Below are 22,156 nucleotides of genomic sequence, written 5' to 3' on the forward strand. Positions count from 1 at the left end.
TGTCTGCGCAGTTAATTCATCCACCTTATTACGAATGCTCCTCGCATTGAGGCTCAGAGCCTTCAGGCTTGTTTTTTTAACACTCTTTGTCCTTTTAGTATCATGTTGTAATGTGGCCCTTTTTGATTTTTGCCCTTGATTTCTCTGCTCTCCACTCTTGCTTTTCACCTTCCTACCTTTTGCTTCTGCCCACTTTTTACTTCCCTCTGTCTCCCTGCACAGATTCCCATCCCCCTGCCTTTTTAGTTTAAACCTCCCTAACATTATGAGCAAACACTCCCCCTCGGACATCAGTTCCGGTCCTGCCCAAGTGCAGACTGTCCGGTTTTTACTGGTCCCACCTTCCCCAGAACTGGTTCCAATGTCCCAGGAATTTGAATCCCTCCCCCTTGCATCATTCCTCTAGCCACGTATTCATCTGAGCTATCCTGCAATTCTTACTCTGACTAGCATGTGGCACTGATAGTAATCCTGAGATTACTACCTTTGAGGTCCTACTTTTTAATTTAACTCCTAGCTCCCTAAATTCAGCTTGTCGGACCTCATCCTGTTTTTTACCTATATCTTTGATACCGAAATGGACCACGACAACTGGCTGTTTACCCTCCCCCTCCAGAATGTGCTGCAGCCGCGCTGAGACATCCTTGACCCTTGCACCAGGGAGGCTACATACCATCCTGGAGTCTCGTATACAGCCACAGAAACGTCTATCTATTCCCTTGACAATAGAATCCCCTATCACTGTAGCTCTCCCACTCTTTTTCCTGCCCTCCTGTGTAGCAGAGCCACCCCTGGTGCCTTGGACTTGGCTGCTGCTGCCTTCCGCTGATGAGTCATCTCCCCCAACAGGACCCAAGGTGGTGTATCTGTTTGGAGAGAGATGACCGCAGAGGACCCCTGCACTGCCTTCCTTTCACTGCTCTGCCTAATGGTCAACCATTCCTTATCTAGCTGTGTAACTTTTACCTGTGGTGTGACCAACTCACTGAACGTACTATTCATGACATCCTCAGCATCATGGATGCTTCAGAGTGAGTCCATGCGCAGCTCCAGTGCCGCAATGCGGTCTGTCAGGAGCTGCAGCTGGATACACTTCCTGCACATGTAGTTGTCAGGGACACTGGAAGCATCCCTGATTTCCCACATAGCACAAGAGGAGCATGACATGGGCCTGGGCTCTCCTGCCATGGCTTAACCCTTTACTTAACTTAATTGATAACAATGCCAAAGGTTTCTTACTGATCAGAAAAGAAAAAGAAAAAGATTAAATACTCACCAATCCACCAGCCAATCACTTACCTTTTGGCTGTGAAGTCACACTTCGATTTATTTTTTTACCTTCTGCCCCTGCAACTACCTCCAACTGCTGGGCCCCCTTTTATGGGCCTCGCTGCTCCCGACCCCCTCCACTCCTCTGACTCCCACTCTTTTTAAACTGCCTGCTCCTCCAACTTTCCGATCCTCGTCAGAAGTGAATTCCTCGCCTACCTCCGGCCCTCCTGCTCCAGACTCCTGGCCTCCCGAACTCACGGACTTCCGCTCTCGGACTCTCCTGAACTTAGACTCTCCCGAACTCTTGGAGCCTCTCGAACTTACGGAACTCCCGAACTCTTGCACTCTCCCGAACTCTCTGGCCTCCCGAACTCACGGACATCCCGAACTCTTGGAGCCCCCTGAACTCGCTGGCCTCCCGAACTCACGGACCTCCCGAACTCACGGACCTCCCGAACTCACGGACCTCCTGAACTCTCGGACTCTCCCGAACTCTCGTACCTTCTCCATTAAAGGTCAAATAGTTAAAATGCAAATAGATTGTGGGGCCACATGCAATGTGCTACCTCTTAGATACTTACCTAAAGGCTAAAGATTAAAGAATCTAAGACAACACTGTCACTATATGACAACCATGCAACCATTCAAACAAGCAAAAGTATGTTGTGCTCTTTGTGATCATTGATAGCCAAAATGCACCACTGATTGGCTCATGCACTGCTCAACAGCTACAACTGACAAAAGTGCGGCATCAGAATATCGCAGTGCTAAATGAACCATGCAAATCACAAACTACAAACAAGGCAAACGTCTCACTAGCATCAAAAACTGATGTCAACAATACATATCGGGATGTGTTTAAGGGACTTGGACACATGCCAGAGACAGTTCTCCTTAAACTTAATGAATCAATGAAACCAGCTGCAATGCCACCTAGACGGGTGCCAATAGCGATCAAATAAATGTGAAAAGAGGAACTCGATCGTTTGGAAAAATGACAAATCATCACTCCAGCAGAAACGTGATACGCTCAACTCGAAAAGGAGCTGTTCCCTCAAGTTTTCCGAATGGAACAAAACCATCAATATGTATACGGTCGCAAGATCATGCTATGGACAGACCATAAGACTTTGGTTGCTATACGACACAAGCCGTTATCTGCAGCACCCAAGCGGCTACAACATCTGCTCATCCGGCTCAACCAATATGACGTCGAAATAAAGTATCAACCAGGAAAAGAAATGTACCTAGCAGACACCCTCTCACGCACATACCTCGAAAACGTGGAGAGATCACCAACTGAAATTGCAGTGGAATGCATCCACATGGTGGCCTTTCTCCTACTCTCCAAACAAGGACTGACTACCATACAACGTACAACTGCAAGCGACTCCACACTACTACTAATCATACAACAAATCACAACAGGATGGCCAGAAATGACCCGCCTGAAATGCCTGCATACTTCAAAGTTCATGACGAACTCACAATACAGGATGGCATAGTCTTCAAAGCTGATCGCTGTGTCATACCAAACACCCTGAGATCTGACATTCGTCAGCGACTTCATGCTGCTCATGCTGGCGTTGAGAGCACTCTTCGACGAGCCAGAGAATCTGTTTGCTGGCCAGGACTGAACAGTGATATTATAAAATATGTTTCAAAGTGTGAAACATGTAACACCTATCAATCGAGCCAACCAAAAGAACCATTGATAAGTCACAACCTCCTTCAGAGACTGTGGGAAAGGATTGGTTGTGACATATTCACACTCAATGGCAGAGACTACTTATACACAGTGGACTACTACTCAGGCTATTTTGAGACAGACAATCTACATAGAAAGAAAGATGCCACTGACATCATCAAACATCTCAAGATATACTTCTCTAGCAACGGTATTCCAGACATGGTTCAATCCGACAATGGACATCCCTTCAACTCACTAACAGTTCACAAACTTTGCCACAGAATTGATTACGCAAAAGTTCACCAGAATATCCACAAAGCAACGGAAAGTTTGAGAACATGGTTAAGCTCGCAAGGCGGTTAATCAAGAAGACAAAGAAAGACTGTGGTGATTTCTACATGAACCTTCTCATCTGGCAAAACACACCAACTGAAGGCCTTGATAGTTTGCCAGCACATCACTTACTCAGTCGTCGCACAAAGACAAACATCCCAATCGCAAATTAACTACTCAAACTATGAATCATACAGAACGTCATCGTCAACAAAGAAAGGAACCATATCAAACAAGCAGACTACTACAACAGAGGTGCTACAGCACTTCTTACACAGCAGGAAGGAGATACAGTGAGACTCAAACAAACACAAAAAAGCAAAGAGTGGCAAAAAGCTCAGGTTCAGAAACAAGTTGCCATTCGTTCATATCAGGTCAATACAGAAGGTTATCGCAGAAATAGGAAACATCTGAGAAAAAGCGCTGAGACATTCATCGAAACTCCAGAGATCTCAGTGACACCCACAGACGATCCGTTGCCGACATAGCCAACTAACACGTGAAACAGCACTTCAATGACAACACGCGAAAACAGGGATATGTTGCCTGATGTTTCCCCTCAGAGCACTGATAAAAGGACAAAAGCAATCAGTGCACAGAACACCACTGAAACAACCAGTGTGAGGCGAAGCAACAGATCCACACAACACCAAAATACCTGGAACACTATCTACAGAAATAAGAAATTATGGACACTGGACACTTGGATAAAAAATTAATAAGACAAGAATTTTGTTGTTGTTAAACTTGTAGTTGTTTAATACATGTATTCATAAGAAGTTAACTGCCCATTTATATTGAAGCTAACTTTAATTCATTTTTGTTTCTTATGAAAGGAAAAGTGTAACGAGATAATGTATAGCCCCCTCTAGCTAGGAGGTATAGGGAGCTGTACTGAGAGGGTCTGTGAAGGAACGCCATCTTAAGCTCCACATGGCTGTCTGAGGTCTCCCAAATAAATAGTGTTAAATTGAATTAAAAGTGTTCAAGAATGTTCTAGACACTATAAAATACAATTATCACATTGCGGTTTGTGGGAGATGGCTACGTGAAAATTGGCTGCCATGTTTCCTACATTACAACATTGACCACACTTCAAAAGTACTTCATTGACTGTACAGCACTTTGGGACATCCTGAGGTGGTTAAAGGTCTTTCTTTAAAACATGCGCAATAATGTTGCATTCATAACTCCTATCACTCTAACATCCATTAATTCTCCAGGTCAGTTTCCACAGTGATATCATCAGGACTCACTATTTAAACAGTAATGCTTTAAAAAAAAACAGTGACAGAAAACCTTCGAATATTCAAGTTAATTATTTGGGATAAGATTTAGTTTAGGTGCTGTGTCCCCATTTTCTTCAAAATGGCAGTCATCACTCTCTTCAAGAAACCCACCATAAACTCTCTCGACTGTCCAATCTGAAACCTCCCCTTCATCTCCAAAGATTCTGGAATACATTGTTGCTTTGCAATTACTCCCCCACCTCTCATCACTTCCTATTTGAGCCCAATCTGCTCTAGCTTCTACCTTACCTACTATACCGAGATCGCACTGATCAAAGTCACAATTGTATTGTGCTTCTTGACCATGGCCTCTAATGTCTCCTCATACAATGCCTTTGATGCTATTGATCATTCCATTCTCCACTGGCAGTATGTAACCATAGCAACCTATTAAACCCTGAGCTCCTTATTGAAGTCAAGGCACAATGGGACGAGACTTCACACTATATTGCTGCCTGTCAGGTAATGTTGGAATCACCACAGGCACTTGCTTCTCCATAGCAGAACAGACAAGTTGGAGGGCCTGTAACTACAGGCAATTGGATATGACAGCTACACAGACTGACAGTGATCCTTCTACACCCCCATCCCCCATCATTCACCCAGAGCTTGTTGGAGGAGTATACTTCCTGGTTTCAACAGGTCATTGAGAAATGTTGTCCAGTCAATATGCCGCAAACATGCAGCTGCATGCGGACAAAACAACAGCAGCATACAAGTGTACAATTTGCCTCTGCATACCTGTACTAGCAAACCTCAAACAGGCTCGAGGGGCTGAATGGTCCATTTATGTTCCTTTTCCTTGGAGGTATGTGAGTGCTTAGGAGGTGGGGGTTGGGGAAGCTCAGTATCACTTAAATGGGTTTGTCACTAACAATTGGCTCAAGTGGTGTTTTAATTCACTGGCAAAAATGCTGTCTTAAACCCATGCTTTAATAATGCCTGAGTTAACCATAATATCTTGCCTGATATAGCCTGCTTGACGGTAACTGGGTGTTAAACTCCGAATATATGACCTCCGATATCTACAGCTGAAAAGTGCAGAAGTCTCGTCCCGCAAGCTATTTTGGGCTTACTGCCTATGAGAGGAGGTGGAGCGCAAAAACTGGTACTCCACTTCCTCTCGGGGGCGGGACTGGGGCACAAAGGGACACAAATTTTCCAGCGCTATGCAGAGGGACGCGAAGCGCTGGTGGGAAGACAGGACCCTCCCCTTCCATTAAAGGGGAGGGCCAAGCTGCTTACTCGGCAGGAGGAAGAAGGGGCCATCGCTGGACCACCAGGGAGCGGGGTGCCATGGCAGCAGCCCAGCACACAAATGCAGTGCCAGGTTGCAAATCGTGCCGCGAACTCCGCGATCTGCAGTGAAGAAGACCATTTTTTAATTTTTCACTGCCGCACCTCCCCTTCAAATTTTGCCCCGCAAGCGGCCTACAGCCAAGTTTGTGCCCCACGAAGCTATTGCGGGCATTGTCGGCGACAGCTTCACTGGGTGCTACTGAATTTTCGCTCCGGGGCGAAAACGGATCGATGCGCACTGTGATGACTCGTTATCACCAATGGAATGGCCCAGGGTGCTACCGCTAAACTCCCATGGAATTTTGTGGGAGTCGTTAGCGGCCTTTGTTAGTGCTCCCCCCCGGGGGAGCTAACGGGAGGTGCAAACGACCCGAAATTCCTCGCCCCAGTTTTGTAACATTGTAGTCCCTTATTGGCATCAAAGAGATAAGAATATGGATTATAATTACAATGATCATACTTGTCTTCCCTTGACATGAACCAGAACAAGTTCTTATTTCTATCATATTGTTGATTTTTTAAAATCAATTTTAACCTTTTCATTTAAAAAATTGTTTCAATAATGTAAATGCTAAAAATTGAAATACAGGGAACCAGAGCAGTAAAAACCAAAGACAGGCAAAGCAGCAGATTATCCATAGTGAATCAATCGGCTGTTGAAGAAAAGAAGATACAAGCAGCCATTAATCATGGTGACAATTGAAATATAGGGTTCCTAAGCTCGAAGGAACTAAACCGGCTAAATTGGAGCAGGTCTGACCACCCTTGCATCAAGTTAAATCAGAGAGCTACAAAATGCTGCAAATGATGAGAGCACTTTGATACGAGGACTAAGCACAATTGACATGTATTTTAAGCATCAATTTCTTAGGTGGGGTATCAGAAATGTAAACGGTCCTATTATCCAGGTACTGTACAGCTAATCCCGGTGTTAAAATCAATGCTATTATTTTACCTAACAGTCTTCAACCTGCTACAATGTTGAAAAGATGTCTCACAAAGGACACTGGGCATGTTCTGATCTCCTGGAGCCTTGCTTGATTGCCTTAGGGAGTCAGAGTTGGGTTGCTCTGAAGAGGCAAATTGTGCAAAGGTGGCAGCTGTACAAGAACACTCGAGAAAGAGAAATTTGAAATCGGAATGGCATGCCAACATTTTTGCTCCAGTAGTGTCTATTGTTGCCCTTGGGACACAAGTATCCCTTCAAGCATAAGGTGAATGCGGGCAGTCCAATTATATAATCAATAGTATAGTAAAGCAACTCCATCCCAAAGGATGAAACTAAAGGCACTTAACCATGTCTTTGCCTTTTTACAGAAAATGGCTGATACCTCTCCTCATGATTAATTAAAAGCAAAAGGGTAGCTGTCTGTCTGGCCTTGTCTGCGGCTGGGACATTGAAGTATGGATTTTACACCGAATCTCAGGCCCCAGTGCCCCTGATCCTCCATTAAAAAACAGTGAGGAGCATTGGATTCAGGGATCTGAGACTGAGCACTGACACACCATGGATGTGAATTCCTCTGAGCTGCATCCTGCTCCATCACTCTTACTTCGCCGGAGGCACGGCAGTGACTCCGTTTACAGGGTTTCTGCCACATGTCTGGCGATGTGACTGCGATGGAGCAGGAGAATCTGCGAGGACATCCTTGACCTGTTTCAGTACCCTAGTGCCAATAAGCACACAAAGACCATTATCCCAATTTGAAGAGCAACCATAACATTTAGATTCCATTTTGAATTACAATTCTTTAACTTAAAATGTACTGAGCATGAACATTCAAGCGCGAGGTCATTTTGGTGCCTTATTCCGGAGAATTCCCGTAACCGACAAGGAACAGGTTGCAGATTCGGATGGGAGATTATTCCTGGTAATCAAATAGACTGCTTTACACAGTTGAGATCACGTTGGACAAAATGTATATCGTTTGGGACAAAACAGGAAAGCATAGGATGGAACATTCAGATCTTTCACTGAAGACCAGACTGAGTACAGATAACTTAAGGTCAACTGTTTATAATGTGTGGTTCTAATCTAGGCCTACTGTTGGTTTATTTTGAACCACACACCAATTTCTGAAGTGCCTTTGAAAATTCTTTACATTCAAAGCACGTTATAAATACAAGTTGTTGATGTTGTTTCGGTGGAAGATAACTAAGAAAAAGAAAAAAAAAGAAAAACTTGGTGTAAAGTCCTGTCCCTGCAGTACAGACTCACACGAGGCACATGCTGAAGTCAAGGTTACAGCTCTCGAGTGCCACACTTGCCTGAGACCTGTCCTTTATATACCTGTCTGGGACAGGTATCCAGTGTCTCCTGCAAGTGAACCCCTGGTGGTAAGGTATGCTGGTGGTTACAGGTCATCTCTAGTTACAGTCATGCATAGCATGGTAAGATGTACACAGTAGTGTGAGATACATGACATCACCCTCCCCCAAGGTCTTATTGTCTTTATAGGTTCAGTCTCTCAGGTGGTCTACACTCTCGCATGGAGCGTCTTAGTTGTGGTTCAGTTGTTTGCCTTGGTGCCTGTTTTTCTTTCGTTGTGATTGCTGGTATCTTGCCTGGGCTATCTGTTAAGATTGCCCTTTCCTCAGGTTGTTCCCTCTATCTGTCCACCAGGTGTGATGTGAGTTCCACATTGTAGTCTGCTTCTGGTTCAGCAGTGTTGTTGGTAAATCTACTTTTGACTTGGTCTACATGCCTCCGGCAGGTTTGGCCATTGTCCATTTGTACCACGAGTAGTCTGTTTCCTTCCTTGCCTGTTACTGTCCCTGCAAGCCAATTGGGACCTCTGCCATAGTTTAGCATAAACACTTTGTCCCCTATCTCATTCCACCTCACCCTCGAATTTCGGTCATGGTACTCAGTTGGGCGGATTCCATCAGCGGCAATCCTTCTGCCCAAAAATTCAACCTCGGGCGCGAGAAACAGGCACTTGGATTTCTTAACTCTTAGGCCTACCCGATCCAACTGCTTTAGTACTTCCTCCAAATTGCGGAGATGGGAGTCGGTGTCCCTGCCCGTGATAAGTATGTCGTCTTGAAATACAACTGTCCCCGGGATGAAATTGAGCAGACTCTCCATGTTGCGCTGGAATATAGCAGCTGCCAACCTGATGCCGAATGGGCATCGGTTGGACATGAAAAGGCCTCGATGTGTGTTGATGATGGTGAGTAGCTTAGACTTGTCGGTCAATTCTTGCGTCATATACACAGATGTGAGATCTAGTTTTGAGAAAAGTTTTCCTCCAGCCAATGTGGCAAATAAGTCCTCCGCTCTGGGCAGCGGGTATTGGTCCTGTAGGGAGACTCTGTTTATGGTAGATTTGTAGTCCCCACAGATTCGTACGGATCCATCAGGCTTCATGACTGGGACGATGGGACTTGCCCAGTCGCTAAATTCCATGGGTGAGATAATGCCTTCCTGCAGAAGCTGGTCCAGTTCATGTTCAATCTTTTTCCTCATCACATATGGCACAGCTCTAGCCTTGTGATGGACCGGTCTAGCATCCTGTGTGATGTAGATTTTGACTTTAGCCCCTTTGAAGGTGCCCACACCTGGCTGAAAGAGATGTTCAAATCGACTTAGAACTGTTGAGCAGGAGGTCCGTTCCTCTGACGACATGGCATGAACATCATCCCATTTCCAGTTTAGTTTTGCCAGCCAGCTTCGCCCCAACAGTGCTGGGAGATCTCCGGGGACAATCCACAGGGGAAGTCGGTTCACTATCCCTTTGTGTGTGACTGAGAGCATGGCGCTGCCAAGGACTGGGACGATTTCTTTGGTATAGGTCCTTAGTTTGGTGTTGACCCTTGTGAGCTTTGGCCTGTCTCTTTTGTGCGGCCACAGCTGTTCAAATATTTGAGCGCTCATGAGAGATTGACTCGCTCCCGTATCCAGTTCCATGTTGACGGGTATCCCGTTGAGTAGGACCCTCATCATTATTGGAGGCGTCTTGTTGTAAGAGCAGTGGCCATTGATCGTGTTGACCCACTGTACCTCGGTGTCCCGGGTACTGTCCCCACCGTCTTCTGATCCGCTTTCCGACCCTTTCGATTCGTATACCAGCCGAGCTGCCATTTTTCTGCACATGCGGGCCAGATGCCCTGTATAGTCGCAGTTTCTGCAAACAGCATGCTGAAATCGACACCCTCTTGATGAGTGCCTTCCCCCACATTTCCAGCACAGACATATTCCATTGTTTCCAAAGGATGAGCTGCATCTGGCTGATCTCTCTTGAGTTTCTCTCAGTTTGTAGTTGATTGCTCGCATTGTGGGTTGCTGAGGTGAGAACGCCGTTCATGTGGCCCTTGATGGCTTCTGGCGCCACTGCCTGCTGTTGAGGGCCTGCTCTCCTGCCTTTGTCTGTGTGTGGGGGTAGCGGCTTGTTTCACGCTGTGAACCCCTTGTTCCGATGTTTCGTTAGTTGTCGTACCCGCAGTGTAGATCAACCTTGTTTCTTCTTCTCCTGCCAAGAATGTCTGTGCAACCAGTGCTGCTGCCTCTAGGGTCAAGTTCTTGGTCTCTATGAGCTTTCGGAATATGCCTGCATGGCCTATTCCCTCAATAAAAAAGTATTTCAGTACTTCTCTCCTTAGTTCATCGGAGAACTTACATAAGCTAGCCAACCTCCGAAGTTCCACCACGAAGTCGGGTATGCTCTGGCCCACACAGTGTCTGTAGTTGTAGAACCTGTGTCTGGCCATTTGTAGGCTGCTCGCTGGCTTCAGGTAGTCTCTTACCAGTGTGCTCAGCTCTTCAAACGACTTGCTTGCTGGTTTCTCGGGAGCCAGCAGGTCCTTCATTAAGGCATATGTTTTCGAGCCACAGCTGGTCAAGAGATGGGCTCTTCTCTTGTCTGCCTTATTGTCACCTAACCAGTCTTTGGTTACGAAGCTTTGCTGGAGCCTTTCTAAAAAATCCTCCCAATTATCTCCAGCATTGTATTTTTCATCAGAGCCGTTGGTCGCCATTCTGTGGATTCTGTAATCCCGTAACTCGTCGCCATTGTAAAGTCCTGTCTCTGCAGTACAGAATCACGCGAGGCACATGCTGAAGTCAAGGGCACTCAGGACCTGCACCTTTATTACACAGCTCTCAAATGCCACACTTGCCTGAGACCTGTCCTTATATACCTGTCTGGGACAGGTATCTAGTGTCTCCTGCAAGTGCACCCCTGGTCATAAGGTAAGCTAATGGTTGCAGGTCATCTCTAGTTACAGTCATGTATAGCATGGTAAGATACAGTTATGTGAGATACATGACACTTGGATTTATATAGCACCTTTCACGATCACCAGATGTCTCAAAGCACTTTACAGCCAATGAAGTACTTTTGGAATATAGTCACTGTTGTCATGTGGTAAACGTGGCAGCCAATTTGCGCACAAGCAAACTCCCATAAACAGCAATGACCAGATATTATGTTTTTGCTATGTTGATTTTGGGGTAAATATTGACCAGGACACTGGGGATAACTCCCCTACTTTTCTTCAAAATAATGCCACGGGATCTTTTACATCCACCGGACAATATCAGGACCTTGGTTTGATATTTCATCTGAAAGACAGCACCTCCAACAATGTAGCACTCCCTCAGCACTGCAATATCAGCCTAGATTTATATGCTCAAGTTCCTGGAGTGGGATTTGAACTCATAACATTCATGAGTCAAAGGCAAGTGTGCTAGCCACTGAGCCACTGCTGACATAGCTAAATGTTGTGTGTGCATGTAAGGTGATCTTTGGGTGACTATGATGACCGAGCGGATATTTTTACTTCAGATGCAGAGTTAATTGAAGCTACCTGTCCACTGGGCTTTTTCATGGTCAGCTGAGGGTCTACTGCAAGTTCAAACCTCAGTTAATTTAAAGAGCTGTTGACTGATATTCTGTCTAGCTCATATTCACGTCATACAGTCATGCACTGATGTCCTGTGGCCTATGTGTTGGTTGATTCTAAAATGTTGATTGAATAAATGTAATGTGCATGAGATCTTTCGACTACTTAATTAACCTGCTGCCATGGAGGTTATGGCACTTGAGAGTACAGTGTTGAACAAACTGCAGTGTTTCTAATTATACGCACCAGCAGAGTTCCTACAATTTTCCTCAGAAATTTGACATTAGCAATTCATTTCTGGATATAACAATAAACCGACTGAATTTTGGGCACAGATTAATTGTGAAGGTAGGTTTACTGCCGACATAATACTGGGTTAACAGAGTATAAGATTTTGCAATGTCGATACATATGAAAAGTCATCGGCCTAAAAATTTGAGTGCGCCACGAAAGCTGCCGGTGCCACCATGGTATTTGTAGGACTGAAAAATGCGTGCTGGTGACTACTGATTAGTAGCCGAGCACTAAACACACTGTGTAACACCCTCCTGGTGGTGTTAGTTCCGAATTTCGGGTCGATAAGCGGCATTGCATCTTCCAACAGCCGCTTATCGACCCGAGGCTATGATTTTGCTAGATATTGTGGGATATTAAAAGTGCAATGCATTGTCATTTGTTTAAAAGGGCAATACCTTCTGAACTAATAAAAATAAAAATGAAGTAAAAAAATGCAGTTTTCAGCTTCTGCGGCTAGAATTTTGCCGACGCTCAGAGAGCGTGTTTGGAAGTGGGTCTGCTGTCAAAATAGAAAAGATTGACAGCGGGTCGGCAGCGGGTCGGGGATCACGTCAGGTAAGTAGGTTGGGTTTTCAATGACTCTCCATTCTTCTGAATAGGTGATAGCAGCAAATGTGGTATAAAAGCTACCATTTCACAGTTGTTCACTTTTCAATCTTCGAAGTTGGAGCCTTCAGGATTTGGAAGACACTTTTGAGCTTTATGCAGTTTGGAAGTGTTTGGAGTAAACTATCCACTGTCATCTCAACATTGACAGATCGTCTCTGTCATTTTAACATCAGCTTCCATCTATTCCAACAGCATTGGTGCCCTTGAAAACATCTCACGTTGATCTTCAGAATCCACCACGATTAGCCGCAACATCAACATCACCAGCCACACCAGCAGCAACAACAACAACAGCAACCTTCTACACAATCACCTGATGCTGCACAGGACATAGGCGATCAGCACCTGATCACATTGCTGCCCAGGACCCTAGGGATGCCTCACCATGGCCAGATTTACTTCACTTGACGCTGTACACCCTGGCTGCTGTGTACATGATGCACCAAGTTGGCACCACCCCACAGCAACAACATAAAGCATCCCTACAATGCCGAAGCCATTCCTTTCACACTCACCACCATTGCAGAGGGGTACCTTTATGTCTCACCATTCACTGCAACTCACTAAGCCATTTCCAAAGGTGCACACAAATCTGTCTATGAAGGAAAAGTGTTAAAAATAAAAGTTTAAATGTTTGACACCACATTAATGGAAACTTAATATGAACATCAAATAAAACACTCAAGTGGTTACCCCTGTGTGTTGTTAGTTAGTATATTTGCTCTAGGATCAGGGTGAGTTGAGGGGTGCCTAGGAAAATGGAGATGTGATAATGTAGATGGGTGGAGGTGCAATTTCAATTGGTGTGAGTAAGGATGTTCAGGTGTAGGGTAGGGAAGGCAGAGTGATGGGGATATGATGAGTGGCATAGCAGGATGAGGTTGAGTGTGGCTCTGCAGTAACATAGAAACAAAGAAAATAGGTGCAGGAGTAGGCCATTTGGCCTTTCGAGCCTGCACCGCCAGTCAATAAGATCATGGCTGATCATTCCCTCAGTACCCCTTTCCTGCTTTCTCTCCATACCCCTTGATCTCTTTAGCCATAAGGGTGATATCTAACTCCCTCTTGAATATATCCAATGAACTGGCATCAACAACTTTCTGCGGCAGAGAATTCCACAGGTTAACAACTCTCTGAGTGAAGAAGTTTCTCCTCATCTCAGTTCTAAATGGCCTACCCCTTATCCTACAACTATGTCCCCTGGTTCTGGACTTCCCCAACATCGGGAACATTCTTCCAGCATCTAACCTGTCCAGTCCCGTCAGAATCTTATATGTTTCTATGAGATCCCCTCTCATCTTTCTAAACTCCAGTGAATAAAGGCTCAGTTGATCCAGTCTCTCCTCATATGACAGTCCAGTCATCCCTGGAATCAGTCTGGTGAACCTTCGCTGCACTCCCTCGATAGCAAGAACGTCCTTCCTCAGAGTAGGAGACCAAAACTGAACACAATATTCCAGGTGAGGCCTCACCAAGGCGCTGTACAACTGCAGTAAGACCTCCCTGCTCCAAAACTCAAATCCTCTAGCTATGAAGGCCAACATACCTTCTTCACCGCTTGCTGTACCTGCATGCCAACTTTCAATGACTGATGAACCATGACACCCAGGTCTCATTGCACCTTCCCTTTTCCTAATCTGCCGCCATTCAGATAATATTCTGCCTTCGTGTTTTTGCCCCCAAAATGGATAACCTCACATTTATCCACATTATACTGCATCTGCCATGCATTTGCCCACTCACCTAACCTGTTCAAGTCACCCTGCATCCTCTTAACGTCCTCCTTACAGCTCACACCACCCAGTTTAGTGTCATCTGCAAACTTGGAGATATTAGACTCAATTCCTTCATCTAAATCGTTAATGTATATTGTAAATAGCTGTGGTCCCAGCACTGAGCCCTGCGGCACTCCACTAGTCACTGCCTGCCATTCTGAAAAGGACCCATTTATCCCAACTCTCTGCCTCCTGTCTGCCAACCAGTTCTCTATCCATGTCAGTACATTACCACCAACACCATGTGCTTTGATTTTGCACACCAGTCTCTTGTGTGGGACCTTGTCAAAAGCCTTTTGAAAGTCCAGATACACCACAACCACTGGTTCTCTCTTGTCCACTCTGCTAGTTACATCCTCAAAAAATTCCACAAGATTCGTCAAGCGTGATTTCCCTTTCATAAATCCATGCTGACTTCGGCCGATCCTGTCACTGCTTTCCAAATGAGCTGCTAGTTCATCCTTAATGATTGATTCCAATATTTTCCCCACTACTGATGTCAGGCTAACCGGTCTATAATTACCCATTTTCACTCTCCCTCCTTTTTTTAAAAGTGGTGTTACATTAGCTACCCTCCAGTCCATAGGAACTGATCCAGAGTCGATAGACTGTTGGAAAATGATCACCAATGCACCACTATTTCTAGGGCCACTTCCTTAAGCACTGTGGGATGCAGACTATCAGGCCCCGTGGATTTATCGGCCTTCAATCCCATCAATTTCCTTAACACAATTTCCCACCTAATAAAGATATCCTTCAGTTCCTCCTTCTCACTAGACCTACTGTACTCTAGTACATCCGGAATGTTATCTGTGTCTTCCTTCCTGAAGACAGAACCGAAGGATTTGTTCAATTGGTCTGCCATTTCTTTGTTCCCCATTATAAATTCACCTGAATCACTAATCTTTTTCTCTTCACATATTTATCGAAGCTTTTGCAGTCAGTTTTTATGTTCCCTGCAAGCTTCCTCTCGTATTCTATTTTCCCCCTCCTAATTAAACCCTTATTCCTCCTTTGCTGAATTCTAAATTTCTCCCTGTCCTCAGGTTTGTTGCTTTTTCTAGCCAATTTATATGCCTCTTCCTTGGTTTTAACATTATCCTTAATTTCCCTTTTTAGCCACAGTTGAGCCACCTTCCCCATTTTATTTTTACTCCAGACAGGGATGTACAATGGCTGAAGTTTATCCATGTGATCTTTAAATGTTTGCCCTTGCTTATCCACCGTCAAACCTTTAAGTATCCTTTGCCAGTCTATTCTAGCCAATTCAGGCCTCATACCATCGAAGTTACATTTTCCTAAGTTCAGGACTCTAGTTTCCGAATTAACTGTATCATTCTCCATCTTAATAAAGAATTCTACCATAGTATGGTCACTCTTCCCCAAGGGACCTCGCACAACAAGATTGCGAATTAGTCTCTTCTCATTACACATCACCCAGTCTTGGATGGCCAGCTCTTTATTTGGTTCCTCAACATATTGGTCTAGAAAACCATCCCTAATACACTCCAGGAAATCCTCCTCCACCACATTGCTACCAATCAATATGTAGATTAAAGTCGCACATGATAACTGCTGTACCTTTATTGCACACATTTTGTGATCTACTGCCATCACTCAAATATTTGTGGCACTGCAGCCTGATCCTCCTGACCACATCCCTGCTTGTGCCCTCTTCTGCAATCTGCAACCAGGCTGCATTGGTGTTCTGGGGAGGTCTCTTCCGCCCATTGGAAGGGAAGAGGACCTCCCTGCATGCTCTGATGCCCTCCATATGCATATTGAGGGAGTCATGGGAGAGCCTGGGTGCAGCCCTGCACCTCTGTGCAGTGCTTCTCAGTGTTTGCAGCACCTCAGTGCTGTAGAAAACAGTACAAATGTCAAAAACAATGTGGACATGGTCCCTTTAGGAAAACTGGCTGATGATGCATCATCATATGATGCCACTAGCAATGTTCCCTCTAAGGTGCAAGGCTGTGGGTGAATACACTGATCCCTCTAAGGTGCACAGCTGCGGGTGAATGCACTGTTCCGTCTAAGGTGCACCGCTGTGGGTGAACGCACTGATCCCTCTAAGGTGCATGGCTGTGGGTGAACGCACTGTTCCCTGACTTGAATTGAGATGCTGAGCCGAGAGCTGGACTGGAGTAGGGTAGGGACCCAATACATAATCGTCCCTGGGAATCCAGACATAGCCATTAGTGTGTCTTGCGACCTCGAGCCAATCCCAATTGCAGCTCTTGAAGTGCGTGTTCTGATGTTTGATGGGTTGCTGTGCAATGCTGCAAGGGGTTCGGTTTTCTCCCTTGAACTTTGACTTTTCAGCTGGACAGCGGGAGAAAGACATGGAGAGAGACTGGGGTGGGAGAGACTGAGGGAGAGAGAGAGAGAAAGACTGGGAGAGAGACAGAGACAGAGACTGGGGGAGAAAGAGAGATCGACTGGGGAGAGAGAACGAGGGGTGAGAGAGAGAAATGAGGAGAGAGAGATTGGGGAGAGACAGACACTGAGGAGAGAGAGAGATAGGGAGAGAAAGTGAGTGACAGTAGAGAGAGACTGGGGGAGAGAGAGAGAGACTGAGGAGAGAAAGAGACAGGGAGAGAGATGGTGATTGCAGAGAGAGAGAGAGAGACTGGGGAGAAAGAGAAGCTGGAGAGAGAGAGAGAACGTGGGGAGAGTGAGCGAGAGAGACTGGGGAGAGCGAGCGAAGGAGACTGAGGAGAGAGACAGAGACTGGGGAGAGAGAGACTGGGAGAGAAGAGACTGGAGAGAAAGAGGGATAGAGAGACTGGGAGAGAGAGAGACTGGAGAGAAAGTGGGATAGAGAGACTGGGGGAGAGAGAGACTGGAGAGAAAGAGGGATAGAGAGACTGGGGGAGAGAGAGAGAGAGGGACAGTAAAAGAGGGGGAGAGAGAGGGGTGAGGATCTAGACGCATATAGTCCATTCCCGTAGTCTGAGTGGTGGCCGCACTTTGGGGAAACACAGGTGGAGACGCAGCATATGTACAATAGCCGCTGGAAGGAGGCTAAAGGAAATAAGTTGTAGGACCCTGGTGAAACAAAAATGAGAATTTATCAAAAATACGGGAAATTCAGGAAATTGTTTAAAGCTAGAAAAAAATATGGGAAAGTGATGTTGAATGTCCTATGGTAAGTTCCAGTTAAATTTTGCCAGGTGTTATCTGCTTTTTGAAAGAGTCTATCAGGGTTATTTAAATCATGTTATGAGAGAGGGGGAAATGTTTGTGCCCCCTGTTAGTACCCCAGAGTAGGTGGCCAGAATCTTCTAGGTTTGCCGTCCATCGGGTTTCATGCCAGGTAAGTGAAGTCTGGTTCTCAGTGACTCTCTATTGCTTTGGTTGGTTGATAGCTGCAGAACCAGCATAAATGTTACCATTTCACAGCTGTTCACTTTCCAATGTCAGAAGTTGAAGCCTTCAGGATTAGGAAGAGACTTTTGAGCTGGGTGCAGTTTGGAAGTGTTTGCAGTGACCTCGCTATCCACTGTCACCTCCTTGGAGCAACCTCTCTCATCATTGACATGTCGCTCCTGTCATCTCAACCTCACCTGCCATCTATTCCAGCAGCATTGGTGCCCTTGAAAAAATCTCACCTTGGGCCTCAGAATTCCACCACAATCAGCCCCAACACCAACATCACTAAACACACCAGCATCATCACCAAACACACCAATCTTCTCCGCAATCACCTGATGCTGCAGCAAACACAGGGCAGTAGCACCTGATCGCATTGCTGCCTGGAAGGACAGGGATGACCTCACCATGGCCACATTTACTTCACTTGACACTGTGCACTCTGGCTGCCACATGATGTGCCAGGTTGGCACCACCCCACACCAGCACCATAAAACATCCCTGCAATGCCCAAGCCATTCTGTTCACACACATTAACATTGAGGTGGGTACCCTTATGTCTGACCATTCACTAACACTCATTAAGCCACTTCCACAGGTCCAAGAACACAAAGGGGTAGAAATCTGGTTCGATAACGCCCATCTACTGGGTCGCTAAAGGGTTTGAAGCCTTGAGCGCAGGCATTAATGCCGCGCAGAACATTCAGTGTGCCGGTACCGGTGGCGCTGAGGAGTATCGCCCGGTAGCGTAGCGCCGGTGTGCAATGTCCCTGGATTAGACACGGATGCAAAATTTGCTTTGTGCTGCAATAGTAGCATCCCAAAGTGACCTCGCCAGAGAAAGCTTGTGTGCAGAGCTGTCCTGGGGCACCCAGGGAAGGAATGACTGCATGAGGTAAGTGTGATTGATATATTTTTTTTGCGATTTAACTTTATTTGGGGTAAGTAATGTATCAGGAATTTTTTTTGTGTTTTTCGTTCGTGTTCTTTTTTTTTGCAGGGAGGCCTCTCTTCGACTGCTACAAAGCCGGCTCTTTAGCATGGGATATTCAGTTGCTCACCTGGTCTAGTGCCCTAAGAGAAGTGTGGAATACTTCCGTTAGTGCTCCACACCATTGTTCGGGTGCAACAACTGAATTTTGTTGTTCCCGCGTTAACCATTTTCCAGTGCTATTCGCGCCTTAGATGGCATAGCGGCATAGTTTAGCAAATTACATTTTGTAACGTTGAACTGTTGTGTGTGTCTTCCATTGCAAACTCAGAGGCTCACGTACAGTGCTCTGTGTAAACGTTGCACTGACTGTGACCTCTGAGGGAAGTGCTTCCTCATCCCTTTAAGTGGCCACCAGTTAATGACTCTGCAAGCCTCTACCGACTGTTTTTCGAGATGTTGTTATTGGCAGCCGCTCAATGAGGCACACACCCAATTTACCAACCAGGGCACAAGCATGGGCATTGCACCAGGAATACATCATGATCAGAGTGATTGTCAGCAGCCAGGTGCTAATGTTTGCGTCCCTGGTGAGCCTCCAATGAATTTCCCGTCGGGGCGCTAAAAGATGCTAAGTTCTAACGTTCGCATGAATGTACCCTCTGGCTGCTAACTGAGTCTATAGACAACCAAAAATCCAGCCCATGGAGTTCATTCCTAGAGGAATAGAATTCAAAAGCAGAGAAGTTATGTTAAACTTGTATAGAACCTTGTCTGATTGACTCATGATTTTAGACGATGGGGTGGCAGAATGGCATCACTGTATATATGCTTTTAACTGGTTGCTGTTGCTTCGTTGTTTATGTAAAAGTTGTTGTTGTTTCAAAATTTGCTCACGGACGAAAAAATCGGACTCAAAGGAGTTCATGGCCCACTCAGTACAAAAATAAATTCGAGGGAAGATTGGTCACCAGACCCGCTTCCTCTAATTGGCCAGGAAATGTACTGGGCAGGCTTAACAAGCCCCATCAGGGGAAATTCACTTTAGAGGCCAGGATGGAGACAGCAGTGGGGTCGGGACCTGCCACCAACCTGCTGGGGTTCCTAAATCATGTTGCGAAGCTATCTGGTGCAATAACTGTTGATTTATTGAAAACATTTATAAAGAATTGGACGCATTTCAGATTTAATAATGTAGGCATTTGAGGACTGAAATCAAATCATAGAATCATAGGGGCCAAGTTTCGGCCTGATTTGCTCCTGTTTTTTTTGAGCAACTGGTTTAGAATGGCGTATCTTAGAAATTTGAATTCTCGGCATTTAGTTTGCTCCAGTTCAAGTCAGTTAGAACAGTTTCACTTTGGAACAGAATTTTTTTTTCAAAAGGGGGCGTTTCCGGCCACTTACGCCTGTTTTCAAAGTTTAGGCAGTGAAAACTTACTCCAAACTAACTTAGAATGAAGTAAGTGAAGATTTTTGTACGTTCGAAAAAACCTTGTGTACATTTTAGAAAATCAGGCATAGGTTACAAATTAGATGTAGGGAATGGGGGGGGGGGGTTAAAGGGAAGTTTACAAACATTAAACACTTCAGTTTTACAAATAAAGAGCCATCATCAATAATAAATGATAAATACATCAATAAATCAACCAATAAATCAATCAAAAAAAATTAATAAAAAATTAAAAAAATTAAAAAATCAATAAATAAAACATTTTCTACTTACCGACTGCAGAACCAGGAATCCTCCAACAGCATGCTGGGACGGCCCCCCCCAGTGTGTCTCTGTCAGTGTCTCTATCTCTCTGTCTGTCTGTGTGTGTGTCTCTCACACTCTGTCTGTCAGTGTCTGTGTTTCTGACAGCGAGGGGAGGGGAGAAGGGGGGTGGAGGGAGAAGGGGGGTGGGGGAGGAGGTGGGGGGCGGAGGGGGTGGCGGGGAGGAGGAGGGAGGGAGGGAAGGAGAGAGGAGGGAGGGAAGGAGAGAGGAGGGAGGGAGGGAGGGAAGGAGAGAGGGAGGGAGGGAGGGAAGAAGAGAGGAGGGAGGGAGGGAGGGAAGGAGAGAGTGGGGGGGAAGGGAGAGAAGGAGGCTGAATGGCCGGGCTCAAGACATCGGGCTGGATTTACAGGTAGGTGGCGTCGGGTCTCGGGGGGGGGGGGTCGTGGAGGTCCGGGGGGGGGGGGGGGAAGAGTCGCGGAGGTCCCGGGGGGGGGGGAGTCGTGGAGGTCTGGGGGGGGAGAGTCGCGGAGGGGGTGGGGGAAAAGTCGCGGAGGTCGGGTGGGTGGGGGGAGCGGAGGTTGGGTCGCCGGGGCGGGGGGGAGAGCGGGGGTCGGGTCGGGTTTGGTCGGGTGGGCAGAGCCTTATCCACGCAGCCCCAGTGAGGCATTCGGCCAGGGCTAGGGGCTGCGTGCTTTGGGCCCCTCCCACAGTTTTGGGCGCCTGGAGCTACTGCACATGCGCGCCCACTGTAGCACGCATGTGCAGAGGTCCCGGCACTGTTTTCAGCGCAGGGACCTGGCTCCGCCCCCTACAGCTCGTGCTGCGCCGTGCCCAGCTCCAGAGGGCCTGCAGGGAGCCGGAGAATAGGTAAGTTGTTTTTAGGCGCACTTTCTGGCACGAAAAACCAGTGTCCAGGTCCGGGCTGCGCCGTTTTAGGCGCGGCCCGAAACTTGGGCCCATAGAAACATACAACATAGAAGGAGGCTATTTGGTCTGTCGTGTCCGTGCTGGCTCTTTGAAAGAGCAGAAATGCTTAGTCCCTCATCTCCACTTCATCCCACACCCCGTCAACAACAGAATAACCTGAAGGTCAGGCAGCATCTGTGGAGAGAGAAACAGAGTTAACGTTTTGACTAGGAATGGCTGGAAATCTGTCTCTCTTTAAATCTTTGCTCCTAGTGGGACCTAGTGATACTGCTAGTCTGTAATTTATGTTTCTCAACCTTTATTTCAACCTCCTCAATCTAAAGCATCTGTGTGCCCCACCATTTTATTTTTCGTTCATGATCCTTTTAACTGACTGCGCCGCCCATTCGAATTTTGGCCCTTCGAACCTGCTCCACCATTCAGTGAGATCAGGGCTGATGTTCTACCTCAACTCCATTTACCTGCACTATCCCCATAGCCCTTGATTCTCTTAATATCGAAGAATCTATTGACCTCTTGTCATGAATATACTCAATGACTGTGAATATACTCAACGACGGTGAATATACTCTGTCAGAGGTGCTGTCTTTCGGATGAGATGTTAAACCGAGACCTTGTCTGCTCTCTCAAGTGGACGTAAAAGATACCATGGCACTAATTTGAAGAAGAGTAGGGGAGTTATCACCGGGGACCTGGCCAATATTTATTCTTCAATCAACACCACTAAAAAAAAGCGGATTATCTGGTCATTATCTTTTGCTGTATGTGGGAGCTTGCTGTGAGTAAACTGGCTGCCG

This window comes from Pristiophorus japonicus, chromosome 1, assembly GCF_044704955.1.
Source record: "Pristiophorus japonicus isolate sPriJap1 chromosome 1, sPriJap1.hap1, whole genome shotgun sequence".
NCBI lineage: Eukaryota > Metazoa > Chordata > Chondrichthyes > Pristiophoridae > Pristiophorus > Pristiophorus japonicus.